This window comes from Lissotriton vulgaris, chromosome 1_2, assembly GCF_964263255.1.
Source record: "Lissotriton vulgaris chromosome 1_2, aLisVul1.2, whole genome shotgun sequence".
Classification (NCBI taxonomy): Eukaryota; Metazoa; Chordata; class Amphibia; order Caudata; family Salamandridae; genus Lissotriton; species Lissotriton vulgaris.
The window spans coordinates 355,985,006-355,999,165 of record NC_141686.1 but is presented as its reverse complement, the minus strand read 5'-3'; the positions used below and the strand labels follow the sequence as shown (position 1 = coordinate 355,999,165).

Below are 14,160 nucleotides of genomic sequence, written 5' to 3'. Positions count from 1 at the left end.
TTGGGACGTCCTCCGAGCACAAATAAGATGGATCGTAGCATTCTTAACCATCTGTAAGGTGCTTTTTTGTTGCTGTAGCTGTAGCACATCAGAAGAAAGGATAAATCTTCAGTAGCCAAAGATAGTAGAAACTAATGCTTTCCACCAAGTTCATTTTCACAAATTGTTGAGTCTAGGATGTTCTTCCTGCTGCCGACCATCATCATCATCACCACACCACCACACAGCCAGTCAGTAACAGGAACGAGACTGCTCTTCAGCACACCCATCCTTATACATAACACACTAAAGGGGTTAACTCCAGGGCCAAATTCACTTTACTTTCACGTTATCAGCAACAAGTTCTAAACTGAACAAGTGGTTTGCATGGTCATTATTGGCATAAGAAATTTGAAACCCAATGCTTTAAAAATCTATATTAATGATACATAACCAAACATCCAAACTCCACCTATGGATGGACATCCAAAAGCCTTTAAAAAACAACCTCAATTTACTTTAAATTATGATAGATCAAGTAAAATCATGAGGCTATGAAATGTACACAATGATGACTAGATTGTACATATTAATACGAAATGTATGTTTTTAGATTTGTAATAAAACAACACATTTATTTGAATTCATGGTATTTGACTGCTGATTGTATAGGAGATCTTAAATGTGATTTATTCCCTAAACTATAAAGATAATGTGTGATGTCAGCAAGGAGTCTAGTTTATTTGGCAATAGAGGGGTCAAATCTCAATAGCATGACTGCTTTCAGCAGGGAGTCTGGCACAGGTGCAATAATAGGGGTCTATTCTCGCCACTATGCCTTCTCTCAGAGTGCAGGTTGTGGATTTTTCTTGAGATGGTACTACCTCTCCTTCTGTGTTAATGAAGAGAGAAGTGCTACCTGTAATATTGAGATCTGGATTCACTCCTGTTTTGGGAACCTAATTCAGTTGTTTCTACCCAATTCATACCCAATTTGTTTAGGAAGCCTAAAAATATGTCTGTTTCCTGGCACTACTCTTGTTAATAATCCATAAAAATACCACAGAATGTTGATTACGTGAAAGCAGCGTGTCCCACAAGGGATTTAAACATGAATTTCTCAAATACTAAATTAACTTTTTTATTTTTATAAGGTTCTTATATGGCGCTGTTTTATTTAATGTCTGATGGGATTTCTTCGAGAGCCCTTTCTCCTTCGAAATAAGTTTTCCGTCGACAGACCCAGAGGGAATTCCTATGAAAGGCTGACAATCTGTCCAACTATAAACAGGGCTGGTGGGAGGACCGGTGGTTTGGCTGGTATAATGCTTTGTTGAATTTTTTATAAAGTGCCTTGTCCACCACACCCTGAATCTAGCCCCTCTATCTTTAGTGATTTTTCTATTTTGAGTTACATTTGAAGACTGTCCCTTACCTTTATAGTTTGACAGGTGGTCCATGGTCTGCCAGAGGAGCAGGCGTAACAACTTCCACTACCCCGTTTGACTACCGTCCACCATATTTAGTGATCTCCACCAACCTGGCTATCCCTGTGCCTTCAGAGGAGCAACAGGAGCTCCTCTAAAAGCACCTAAAGTTTGCTGAGTGGCTGCCATGTTTCACACGGGTGCCCATCAGACTTTTTTGTTTTACTCCTAAAGTGAGAGTTTGCTTTTGCTTTTTGTAAAACCATAAATAATGTACTTGATACACTGAGAGCGTTCTACAAGGGAGTTTGTGTCCTTTCTTCCTAGTTTGAGACAGCCAGTCTTTATATAATGTTCCTGAAGAGAAGCAAGTAGTTCAGAATTATGGTCTGATGTACGTACACCAACCGCCCCAGGTATGTCGGTCATTGTTGTTAGGGTTCCTGAGGTTCTGACCTCTGTTCAAACAGGGGGGAATAGTGATAGATTCTTCTTATCAACTTCCAAAATTCTCCAGTTTATTTTTATAATCCATTCTTCCTTAGACCTTGGTTGGAAGTTTGCAACATTGTGTCAGGTTTTGTGCAACACCAGTGTGCCGTTCTCCAAGGCTGTAATGTTGCATAAAAGGTTGCATAAAAGCAGTGTGCCACCCTCCGAGGCTGTGCTGTTGAATCAGATTATATGTAGAAGTAGTGTGCAGCCTTCTTTGGCTGCATAAAGTCGTATGTAAAACCATTGTGTCTCTATACGCTTGCTGACGACTGCGGTATCATAGTGTCCACCTTCTACTTGGGCTCTATGTTCCCTCTAAGCTGCGTGCCTGTTCGGCCACACGCAATGTCATTGTCACCGCGCAGGGGGCCTTAAGGGGCGCGCAAAACAAAGGAATCTCCTGCTGACAGGAGAAGCGCTCTTGATGGCTTGCTAATGAATGTAGACAAAGGGTGATATTTTTCTTCCTGACTCTCGATTTGAACAAGCCTTGAACAGGTGCGACTCGCCAGCCACACTAACACCATTCTCAGGAGAAAAAATAGTAACAAACTGTTTTTGAAACTTCAATAGCAGACACCAGATGTACACACCCTGCAATAATGAAAATAAGGAACATATTTGTGCGGGTACCACAATTTTTATATTAAAGGCACAAGATGTTTTATGTACATGCTTGTATTTAAAATATGTTACTACTGCAAAAGCCCCAGAGTGAGATGTTCAACTTAATTTAATTTGGGAGGTAGAGAAATACCAAGCTGGAAAAAAATAAGCGCGGTTCATAATTACTGCCATAAAATAATCTTCATCTCAGACATGCTGTTCTCCACCTTTAAGAGTGACATTTCCCGTTTTAAATTTTTAAAGTAAATTGAATAAACCAACTTTGTCGAACAATTTAAGATATTGCATTCTTCTTTGTGTGCACTTTTGAAAGCTGCCCTCCCGTTCTTCTACATACATATGTGATTTCTTCAAATTGCTCTTAATAGTTACAGTTCCTATCTGGCAGGCATGCAGCAGTAGTTACTACCAGCACTTCGTAAACACCAATCACATAAACCGAATACTCAAAAGACAGTTAGCAATACCAGGATTGCTGAATGGGAGCAGAAGTAAATCTAAGCTGTTATTAAAAATAAGACCCCTAAGGAAAATAAAGCACCAGAGTATGTGTACCACTGAGTTGGGTACTGTGCATTTGTAATACAGCACCAAAAAACCCTTGGATGAATGTTTATTTCACAAATGCATGTATGATTCCCTAACTGGTACACATTTTCTCCCAACATTGACATACAAACTGATATACTTTGAATCTGCATTCTGCCCATTCCTACTTCCTGCTCATTTCTCTACTTCTCCCACTTAACGGAGGATACCATGCTTGATGCAGACAGCACCACATTATGCCCTAGGGCATCTGGGTTGCAGAGCTAAGTTGGTCTAGGAAGGGGATTCTGCACTGGAGTGAAGTGACGATGTGCATAAGTCATGATGCAAGGGGGTAAAATTCCAATTATATCAAAAGTCAAAGAATGAGAAGAGGATGGGCTGCTTCAGCTTGACAAATTCAGAGGGTTGCCAGAAAGGAGGTCCTAAATTGCTTTATACCAAAACAAATGATAGCCAAATCTGCAACACTACTCCGAGGAGCCACATTAGTAATTCAAAGCACCTATTTCTTTACGGTACAATTTAGAATAAAAAAAAAAAGATAAGGAACACCAGTGTTAATAAAACGAGCGATCAGTCCAGTTGATTGACTTACGTTTTACTGTTGTAAATCTTTCGGTGCAAATTGTAGTAAGGTGCCTCGACTACAAAGAGGAACAGAGGCTCGCTGCCTAGCCTGCTCTCTTCGAATGAATTCAAGCAATCTTTCAAGCAGTGCATGAATTGAAATCACAAAGCCATTACAACTGTTGAGGGTAAATTCTTAAACTGCTGAGCTTGGAAGATACTTTTATTCGTCTGTACAGCAGTCTCTCTCAATAAATACAGTTTTAATCCAGTTATTTTTCTGTCTACTGCTGTCTTTCCGGGTCACCAACTCTGAGCAGCGTTTTCTTCTTTGCACCACTGTGTCCCATAATTACAGCTATCTCAGATCTTGTTTCCTCTGTTTCACTGCTACTTTCCTGGCACTTTTTCTTCTGTTGCTGTCTTGTTTTCTTTGTGCAACAGCCTCTCTCAATCTCCATTCCCCTATCACTGCAGTCTACTGATAGTTTTACACCCATGGCAGGCTCTTCTCTTCTTTGAATCAGAAAAATAAGGGGGAGGTAGAGGTATATGCTAGGTCCACCCTCCTAATGCAATGGTAAACCTGAAAACCCGAGATACCGGGTGAAGAACCAGCCAAAGGTGGAAGAGATGCTCACTCAATGTGAGTCAGAAAATCAGCAGGAAAGAAAACATTCTTTCTTGAGTCCCCTCGCTCCCCAGGGTTTCCCCCTTGGTGACATGCCTCATCATAGGGGCCATCTCAGTCCTCCACGAACTGAGGCGTGCTGCGACTTGCAGAATTACGTAGGAGCACTTTAGTGAACACTATGTGTGGGGGAAAAGAGTAGTGGAGTGGACAGAGCGAGTTAAAAATACCTGGCTAGTGGGTGAAATAAATTTATTCTTGCTCCTAGTTGGTTTGTCTAAAAACGGGTAAGATACTGGAAAAACCTAGCTATAATGGGTTAGGAATCCATAGTATACGTCAACATGTTTCGAGTATTCCCCAGAGCTCTTCGTCAGGACCAGCCCTGTGTACGCCACTCCTAAATGACCTACGTTCAGGTAATCAAAGGAAATTAAAAATGAAAGTGCGCTGCAACTAATAAGTATGCGCTAATACATACGATCAAGCATTGTCATGTAGTATGTATAAGGTAGCAAAATTGTACCATGGTCTTGGGGGGATGAGGGTTCTCGTGTTCCTAATTTTGGCGGGAGTTCTCCTCACGGTATGTCACCTGGTTGGTTCCCCTCCGGTGTGAAGGGGAACCAACTAGGTGACATACCCGAGATCCTATCTGTTTATTGCCGACTGCAGGGCCGACTGGGATCCTATCTAGTATCAGCTGGCGGCTGTCAATATTGTAGCTAATATTAAACTACCTAGTGTCTTCATGTAAGTCTTACAGAATGGTGAACACACGTAGATTGTATACACCACACTTTGTTGATGGGAAACCTGTGGGGGAGCGTCCCGTAATTTGACTATTAAAAATGGAATAAGGATAAGTAACAACTCCAACACTCAACATCTCTAAATAAAATGGAAGTAAAACTAGCGGGGGGAAAATCAGCTGCTAATATCTCCAATGGTATGTATATTTGGGAAACCAAAGAAACTCCAAATAAGTTTGACTTCATGAAGGACCTAATGGGAGCCATGTTAACTATACAACCAGATTCATGTAAACTGCAAACCCCAATTAAACCGCTGAGCGAGGCAAGAATAACAAGATCAAATCGAGGATTAGGTGCGCCTGAAAATATGAAGTGGATCAAATACCTAAAATAAAGGAAGAATCGGCCAATCAATGGGGGCAAATAACTGATTTGGAACTGTTAACTATCCCCTTAACCTCACATTTGCAGCCTGGGGACTTAAGTTCATCTGAATTATTGTCGGGAGTTGCTCAACAGTTATTATCATCGGGTGCACCACTTCCAATTGAAGCATCAGTAAAAATAAAAAATGTAAACTCTGGAGTGGAACCTATGCCCTTAACTCAAACAAACCAGGTATATCAAAGTAGCCCCATTATAGGAGATGATCCGCATAAAACTATTGGAACCAATAACTTATCACAATCTCTTCAAATAAATACTAATATAATTTTGAACAATACGAAACAAAAAAGGAGACTGGAGGGTCCATTGGGTAGTGACTCCTCAATGATGCGACATTGTATCGGCCTGTGGTGTGTCCAGTCCCAATACATTGTAACAAAGTAGAGAGCTGCGAGGAGCAGATCATGAGCACACACCTGAAACCTAACTGGAACAGCGCACAACAATCATTGCCCCTCAGTCATGGTGCATTATAGCAGCTGAGGAGGCGCTATAATGCGTGATTTCGCATTTCAGTGACGTGATGCGGACCACCACACTGAAATGCGTTAGTCTAACGCCTGATGCATAGTACGTGGAGGGCTGGCCATACTGATGCAACTAAACTGAGGTTGTGGGCGCGTGGCACGCCGGCTCACGTGGCAGTTGGAATCTCAGCTGTAATGAATGATTTTTATTTTGCTTCTGTGAGTTGTCAATGAGTGTCTCTTGAAATACAGCAGCCTGCCAGTCTGTGACCTGGACTACTGTTAGCTAACTATAATTATGAAGAGTGAGGCAGCGGAAATCTGTGTCGGCCCGCTCACATCCTACAAGGCTAGACCCGGGTCTCGCGTGGGACAGAGAGAGCTGCCTGGCCAGTGATGTTCCTCCTTTGCCTCAATTGATTGCCAGCAGAAAGCCTAGGGCCCAGTGGGTGTACTAAGGCTGGTGAAAGCTGGAATGACTAATTGCTTTTCTGCGGGTGTAACGTTGCTTTGAGCTCCCCGTCTTTTTGTGCCCGTGGAACACCGGCCCGTTATCCCAACAGGTATCCGAGGCTGTGGCAACATGTCCCTAGTTCAATTTTCCTACCTGCCCGGCCTCTTGGAATTGTTGCTGTCGCCTGGCAACACTAGTACTTTGAAGCTGGTGACAACCACCAGGTGAGAGAGCTCCTCTCACTTCCAGCGTGACTCCTGATTCAAGACAGTAATCACAGCAGTCCGCATATATCCTTATGAATTACACCATTTGTGTTGCATGTGTAATACAGAAATAGACAAACAGATTTAGCTCCATCAGTCACAGGAACAGCTTTACACCATGGCATGCATGGCGAAAAATAATGGTGAAACCATAGTTGGCCTAAAGGCTAGGGCGGTCGCCCTCGAATCTGGGGAACTGGGTTCGAGTCTCGGCAATGACGCTGAACATCCTGTCATTCTGAGAAAATTACTTAATGCCTACCAAAAATGATGAATGTGTCCTCATTTAACACAACTGGTGCTATGTAAGGTGCTCTGATACCCGATACCGGGTCAAGTTCGAGCTATATAAAACTCTGAAAAACAAACAAACAGCTATTGCTTATAAATTGTTTTTGGAGTGTTTTAGTTATTTTAACTAGTTGCAGCAGTTAACAGTAGTGTTGTGCCTCTGACTTTACAAGGGCACTAGGTTAGTGCCCTTCCATTTCTGGTGCTTTGCAGCACTTAACTTTTAATTTCTTGTTGATCAGATGGGTGTAATTTCTGATGTTTATATGCTTCCCTCTTCTTCTTCACTTAAAAATGCTGGCCAGAAAGTGTCACTCATAGTCATTGAAATGTCAATCATAGCAATCTGAATCCTTGGCGGCTATGATAAGAAATAACCCAAAAACATAGAAAGATTAGGAAAAATCTGTTCTTTTAATTTTCGCTTTGACATATGACTTATGCCCCACTGTATTTGGTCTGGTGTTTAAAGTTGCATGGTATTTTTCTCTATTTACTTTGCTATGTACCATGATGTGCATTTGAAAAACCCGTTCAATAAAGTGTTTCAAAAGAAAATTAAAAAATGAATAAGCTGACAAGTTTAATTGCACCACTAACACGTATTCTCATATTTAATGAAATATAAACTGCCACTTCCACTTGACAATCTCTGTAAATACTCTGTAGTCCTGTGCATCATTCTTTTGAAGATGGTCATATGAAGACAAGCTGTAAATACTTTTTTACAGCATCAACCAAGGGTGAGACCATGTACAAGGACTCTGTGTATCTTAAAAACATTCATTTCTGTGACTTCTAAACACCCAGATATTTCCTGCCACAAAATGCTTGTGTGTGTATATTGACTCGACTGGATGTGATGGTTCTTTAAGTGGCCAGCAGAGGGCGCGCTTCGCCTGCTAAGATTAATACAATGAGCATATTGTATGAAAGGGAGAAGGGTTTCCTGTTCCAGGTCAGCGGTGGCAGAGACAGTACAAGCAGTAGATGATGACGTCACTTCCTGCCTCTCCCTCTGTGTCCAGCCTGCTGCAGAGGAGGAAGGACGCCCTGTCTGTCCATGCAGTTATCTTCATCTTCAGACCCTCACAACCCCCCACTACCTCTCCTAGACCCCAAATCTGCACCTACCCCACCCCAGCCATAGGAGGAGGAGAGAGTCTGGAAATGTCTGCACAGGTTTCTGCTCAGGTAGGAGAATGTCAGCACCTTGTGCTGCGATTGTAGAAGTTGACTGAATAACCCTGGAGGAAATCTCCTTCAGGAGCCAGGCTCTTCTATCCAGGGACCTCTGGGGGGGCTTTCCATCTGGCCCTGGGGGTGTTTGTCGTCATCATCTGTTTTAAAGAGAGGATCTGTGCACTGCACTGAATCTTAATACACTGTGAGAAATATGTGCACACTGCACTGCATTTCACTGCACTATGAGAAATCTGTGCATGCTGCACTGCATCTTACTGCACTGTGACACATCTGTGCACACTGCACTTTACAGCACTCTGTGTCACTACAATGCATCTTACTGTACTGAGGAATTTGTGCCACTCTACTGCATCTTACTGCACTGTTAAAAATATGTTCACATTGCACTGCCTCTTAGCGCTTTATGAGAAATCTGTGCACACTCTTTGCTCGGCTCTCGCTGTTAGTTTGTTGACTTGTCCACCTGTACCCTTGTCAGAAGCATGTCCCTCAGGCAGTTGAACATCAAACCTTCCCTGCTGCCCCGTGCCCCTTTGCCCCTGTTTTCATATCTCAATCTAGGTAAAACCTCAGTCATTGCAATAGTTTCCAACGACATAGGTTGGCTTATAGCATTATCTGCTGCAGAGGTTGTGTGTCTGCTGCAGGGATTGTGGGTGTGTGTGCACTGCCCTTGGGTCTGCCAGGTAGGAGGCATTTCAAGCAGTGGAACGTACGTGTCTGTGTTTTTAATGTACCTCTGCAGGTTTGATGTGTGTGCATCTGAACAGGGTAGAGTTGTCTTTACAGGCTGTGTGTGTGTGTGTGTGTGTATGAGGCGAGTCTACAGTGTGTCTTTTTCAATTGTGTCTGTCTTAGCAGACGTTGGCGGGACTGTCAGTCACTCTTCTCGGCCTCTCCTCTCTGTACCAAAATCTTTATGATCACTTGTTGTAAGAGGGTCTGCTCGGTGCAGAATAGTCAGGGACTTCTCGGCACTCTGTAGACGTCTAAGCAAAGTCACATGTGAAGTTCTAGTTCTTCCCCATAGTTTGGAAGAATTAGGCAGCTTTGAGTGAGACTTCAGCACAACTTTCTAATATGTGACTGCCGCAAGTACCCTGGGCTACTTGTATGACAATGATACAAGGGGATGCTTCACACTCTCATCAACGGTGTGTTGATGAGGATTGTGCTAGGATATGAAGCCTACAAGAAGTATTCCAAGAGACTCTTGAAGTCATTCTGCTCTAGTTGACACTTCAGCGGGAAGGGGAGAACATGATGAGCGAGCAGAAAACGCAAGAAGAGGTCAGAGAAGAGACATAAAAGGGATAGAGAGAGAAAACACACGAAGGATGGAGAAAAGTACTTATTAGATATCGGCCAAAATGTGAAAGAAAGACAGAAAGAAGGAACATTAATTGCCAAAAGTTGAATTACATTTTAGGAGCTAAAAATGTGATTTAGGTGTGACGTGAATGTGAGTCTTCAAGTGTTATAGGTATAGTGTGCTGTTTAGTGATACCAATACTTGAACAAAGTTCATAGCTTTGGATCTGGGATTTAATCCCAATTACCGAACGTTGTAAATGATCCAAAGGGAGGGATCAATGTACCAATCTCAGCTCAAGTGAAATAGTTAAGAGGTCCCAGGTTCCAACCGTCCTCCTTTATAAATGTGTTTATGCACATTCTGCACAGATCTGTGTTACCTTTGTATCAAACATACCAATCTTAAGAAATTCTGTTGGAGGTGGCCCTTTCTAGTGTGGTTTCTCTCAACTTTTAATTTTTTTGCTTTTGTCCCTCCTGGTTTTCCGCTGATCTATGTAATAGCCTAAGGACTTTGATCGCTTTTTACACTGCCATTCAGTGCCAAATTGATGTGCTTGTCCTATACATACTGATGATTAGTATATACATGATTGGCTAAATTGAGTTTGCTGTAAGTCCATTGTCTAGAGGTAAGACATACCTAGGGCATGTAACTCAACACCTTCTTCGTGGGCCTGCAGAACTGGTTGTGCCACCCACGAAGGTAGTTCTTTAAATGTGCCACAGATTTGCCATGACGGGGCCTGTGTGTGTAGGTTACTGTTACTAGGATTGGCATTTAAGAATACGCTTGCCAAGATTCGGCATGTCTCTTGCTATATCTGAGTACTCCCTGGGGACAGGGTGCGATGTTGGTAAAGGGTAGGGCAGGTGTGTGTGTTTGCTGCATACACTGGTAGTGAACGGCACCGAGTAGTGTGTTTGGTACAGTAGGGCCTGCTCCTCGTATTGGATTGGCCTGAGGGATCTGTGGAAAGGCTTTTGAGCTGGATTTCCTGTATGCTGAAGAGTGTCCCTATAGTGTTTGATATCGATGAGTTCGTAATGGCGAACCTACTCCGGTGGTGTGAGTGAATTCGACATTATGACGGTGGAAATACCACTTTGGGAAAGTGGGAATGTCTGTACTCATGGCTCTGTATGCCTATCCACCTGTCTCCAATTCACAGGTGGCTGCTGGGGGGGATGGCTACATCTGTGCATTTCTGATAAGAAAGCCGTAAACCAAGGGCTCAAGGTATACTGTAGACCTCTCACTCTGAGGGGTCTTCCTGTGTTGATTAAGAGGGGGTGGAATTGGCACCTGCATTCCAAGTGGCAGGGTTGTGGCCCCACTAAAGATACTGATCAAGCCTCCCAGGGTAGGATGTCAGCCATGACAACATTTAGAGAGGGCCCGTGCTTTTCAAAGGTGGCCTTCTTTTTTTTTTTTTTTTTTTTTTTTTTTTGGTGTAAGAGGTTTATTTGCACTTAATAGACATGATAACACCATACATTTGCTTCGCCTACAACCATCAATGGCCGGCTGTTTGCATGTGTGCCCGAGTGGGCTCGCTGGGTAGTAAAACAACAAAGAGAAGAAAAATACACAGCCCATCAGCCGACATCCCGAGGACCGGCGGCGTATTATAATGCAAGCATAGTGGTAGTTTCCAGTGCTAAGATCATTTGTCACAATGCCAGTGTTCTTACTTTTTTGGTATAATTTTCTCCCAACTGTACTCAATATTAACCGTCCATTAACTGAACTCAGTAGTGTCTATTGGTATTAAAAATTCTGTGTCACAGCATCCTCCCTCCCGATCTGTACCACGTTTTTGTGTACATTAGTATAACCCCCTTGTTGCATGACAAACACATCACCATTATAAGAACATGGAACAGGAACCTAAGCATAACATTCCTTAAAGTGCAATTATGTTAAAGCAACATAAAGCTATAAAGTACATACTACACCCCTTCGCATTTCAGTCCTAGTTGTCATCATTTACTTCTCGTTCTGCCTCGTGCTGCGTTACATATTCTCTGTAGTATTCCCAATAGTCCCTGGGCCTAGAACTGGCTGGGAGTTCTTCTTCATATGTGATCAGCGTATCGTGGCAGTATGCCATGTCCTCCAACCAGCTTTTAAGTGCTGGGCTTCTTCTACTATTCCAGTGCAGGGACACCCTTCGTTTGGCCAACAATAGCGCTACTGCGCAGAACTTACGTTTCCGTGCCCTGAGCTGCGGCTCGATACCTAAGAGGCAAATCCTAGCTTCACATAGCAGGGAGGTACCCAACATCTCATTCAATGTTTGTATTACTTGCTCCCAGTAGCCCGCCACTTTACGACAATGCCACGCGAGGTGCATGAAATCCGCCCCCTCCTGTTTACACCGTTTGCACCTTGAGTCTTCCTGCAACCCATACCTAAATAGTTTGTGAGGGGTGTAGTACACTTGATGTAGATATTTGTAATGTATTAGCCGCAAGTTTCCATTCGGTGTCAGCAGGTTGGTCAGCATACAAGCAGATGTCCATTCTTCCTCAGTGAGTGGTGATACTAGGCCCTCACTCCACCTCTGCCGTGCTTTGTCAGTTCCCCCACCTATCGCTCCCTGTAGGCTCGTGTATAGTTTGGACACTAGGTGTGATGCCGTGGGTGTGGTGAGTAGGAGTTGTAGGGGCGCTAGTGACGTCGGTTCCTCTGGGTGTGCTGGGTAATGTTCCTGTAGGGCCCTCTGCAGCCTATAGTAGTTAAACTTGAATAGTAGGGACGGGTTACTTATGTATTGTAATGCATCTAACGGTTGGAATACCCCGTTCTGGTATAGGTCACCCATTTTGTCTATACCTGCCCATTTCAACAGATTCATGCCTGCTTGTTCGTGTGTAACGGAAATATGTGGGTGGTGGGCCAGCGGAAGAGCCGGAGCGTACAGCGGGAGAGCGTTAGCTGCCTTGCCCATCAACCTCCATGCCTCCGTTGTGGCGTCTACAGTGTTTATATCTCGTTCGTGCAGTCTGGGGCGTTTGTGTAATAATATGTTTGCCAGTGGTATCGGTTGTGTGTCTCCTTCCTCCACCGCAACATGTGTGAGGAAGGGAACCTCGTGGTGCCAGTAATGCGCAAATTGCGCCTGGGCGCATAAGTAGTACAGGTAAAAGTCAGGCACCTTGAAGCCCCCTTTCGCATATGGGAGTGTCATTGTGTGCAATTCCATTCGAGCTTGCTTCCCGGCCCAGAGCAGACTAATTACCAAGGTGTTTATGTGTCGAAATACTGCCGCTGGCGGCTTAATTGGGATATTATTGAAAAGGTATAGAAACTTGGGCAGGAGCACCATTTTCACTATGGCGGCCCGGTCCGCTAGGGATAGTGGGAGTTTGTTCCAACGCTTTACTTTATCCTCCAAGGACGCTATTGCTCGCCCATAGTTCGTGCGAATTACTATCTCCGGGTCCCTGTGAAACCAGACTCCCAGGTACTTTGTAGGGTCATCCTGCCATTCGAGCGGGTAATCTAGGGGCGTAGGTCGTGTGCTGTCAGTTAGTGCTATGATAAGTGATTTGTCCCAGTTTATTTGTAAGCCTGAGTGGGTCCCGAACTTAATGTACTCCCTCATTAGCGGATTCAGGTTGAGCGCCGGCTCTTTGACATAAAGCACCATGTCATCGGCGTACAGCGATATGTGAATGGGGCGTGATGGCATCTGTATGGCCGAGTAGTGATGGTGCTGCCTAATTTTACAGGCCAAAGGTTCCAGAACCAGCGCAAAAAGCATTGGTGATAGCGGGCAGCCCTGCCTAGTGCCTCTGCATATCTGAATTGGCTCTGAGGTATGCCTATTTATGCGGATTCTTGCCGAAAGGTTGGTATATAGCATTGATATCCACCCAAGGAACATCAGGGGGAACCCCATGCGCACCAGAATTGCCTGAATGAAAGACCAGCCTATGGTGTCAAACGCCTTGGCAGCGTCAAGAAGCACTGCTACTGCTTTCGTGTCGGGGGACAAGTAGTGTGCCAGGGCGAATAGGGTGCGAGTGTTGTGAGTTGTGGCTCTGTCAGGAATAAACCCAGATTGGTCCGGCCTGATTAAGAGGGGCATAAGTGGTTTAAGTCTTTCGGCAAGTAGACTGGCGATTATTTTAGTGTCTACATTCAGTAAGGACAGAGGGCGATACGAGTCGCATTTGTCTTCGTCCTTACCTGGCTTTAGGAGAGCTATAAGCAAGGCCTCCCTCATGGATGCAGGGAGCGTCTGGGCCTCATGTGATGCGCCATACAGTCTCACCAAATGGGGAGCGAGCAGATCCACAAATTCCTTATAGAATTCTGACACGTAGCCGTCTGGGCCTGGCGCTTTGTTGTTCGGCAGCCGCTTGATAGTGTCAGTTACCTCTTCCACCGTTACAGGCCGCGCTAAGTAGGCCCTGTGGCCATCGGACAACCATGCCAATTCCACATCCTCCATGTATGCCAGTAACTCTGTTTGTGTGGGCGAGGGTCGCGCCGCATACAGGGTGCTGTAATGTGCCATAAATTCCCTTATTACCTCCTTGATACCAGTCACCTTTTCCCCCGTGACCCTGCTGATGGCCGTTATATTTTGAGGGGCCCGCCCCGAACAGATCTTGTCTGCTAGTGCCTTGCCTGGTCGGCCTCCCTCTCCATAGCGCCTGGCCGTGGCCCT

General features: G+C 44.3%; 1 pseudogene across 1 annotated transcript in view; it reads left to right on the top strand.

The window, feature by feature from the left end:
• The first annotated feature begins 8,030 nt into the window (after positions 1 to 8,030).
• LOC147736816 (uncharacterized) overlaps positions 8,031 to 14,160 on the top strand; it is a 53,225-nt pseudogene continuing 47,095 nt past the window's right edge. The window contains exon 1 of the transcript XR_015307581.1: positions 8,031 to 8,152. The product of XR_015307581.1 is annotated as an uncharacterized LOC147736816 (transcript). The remainder of the gene's footprint in view (positions 8,153 to 14,160) is intronic.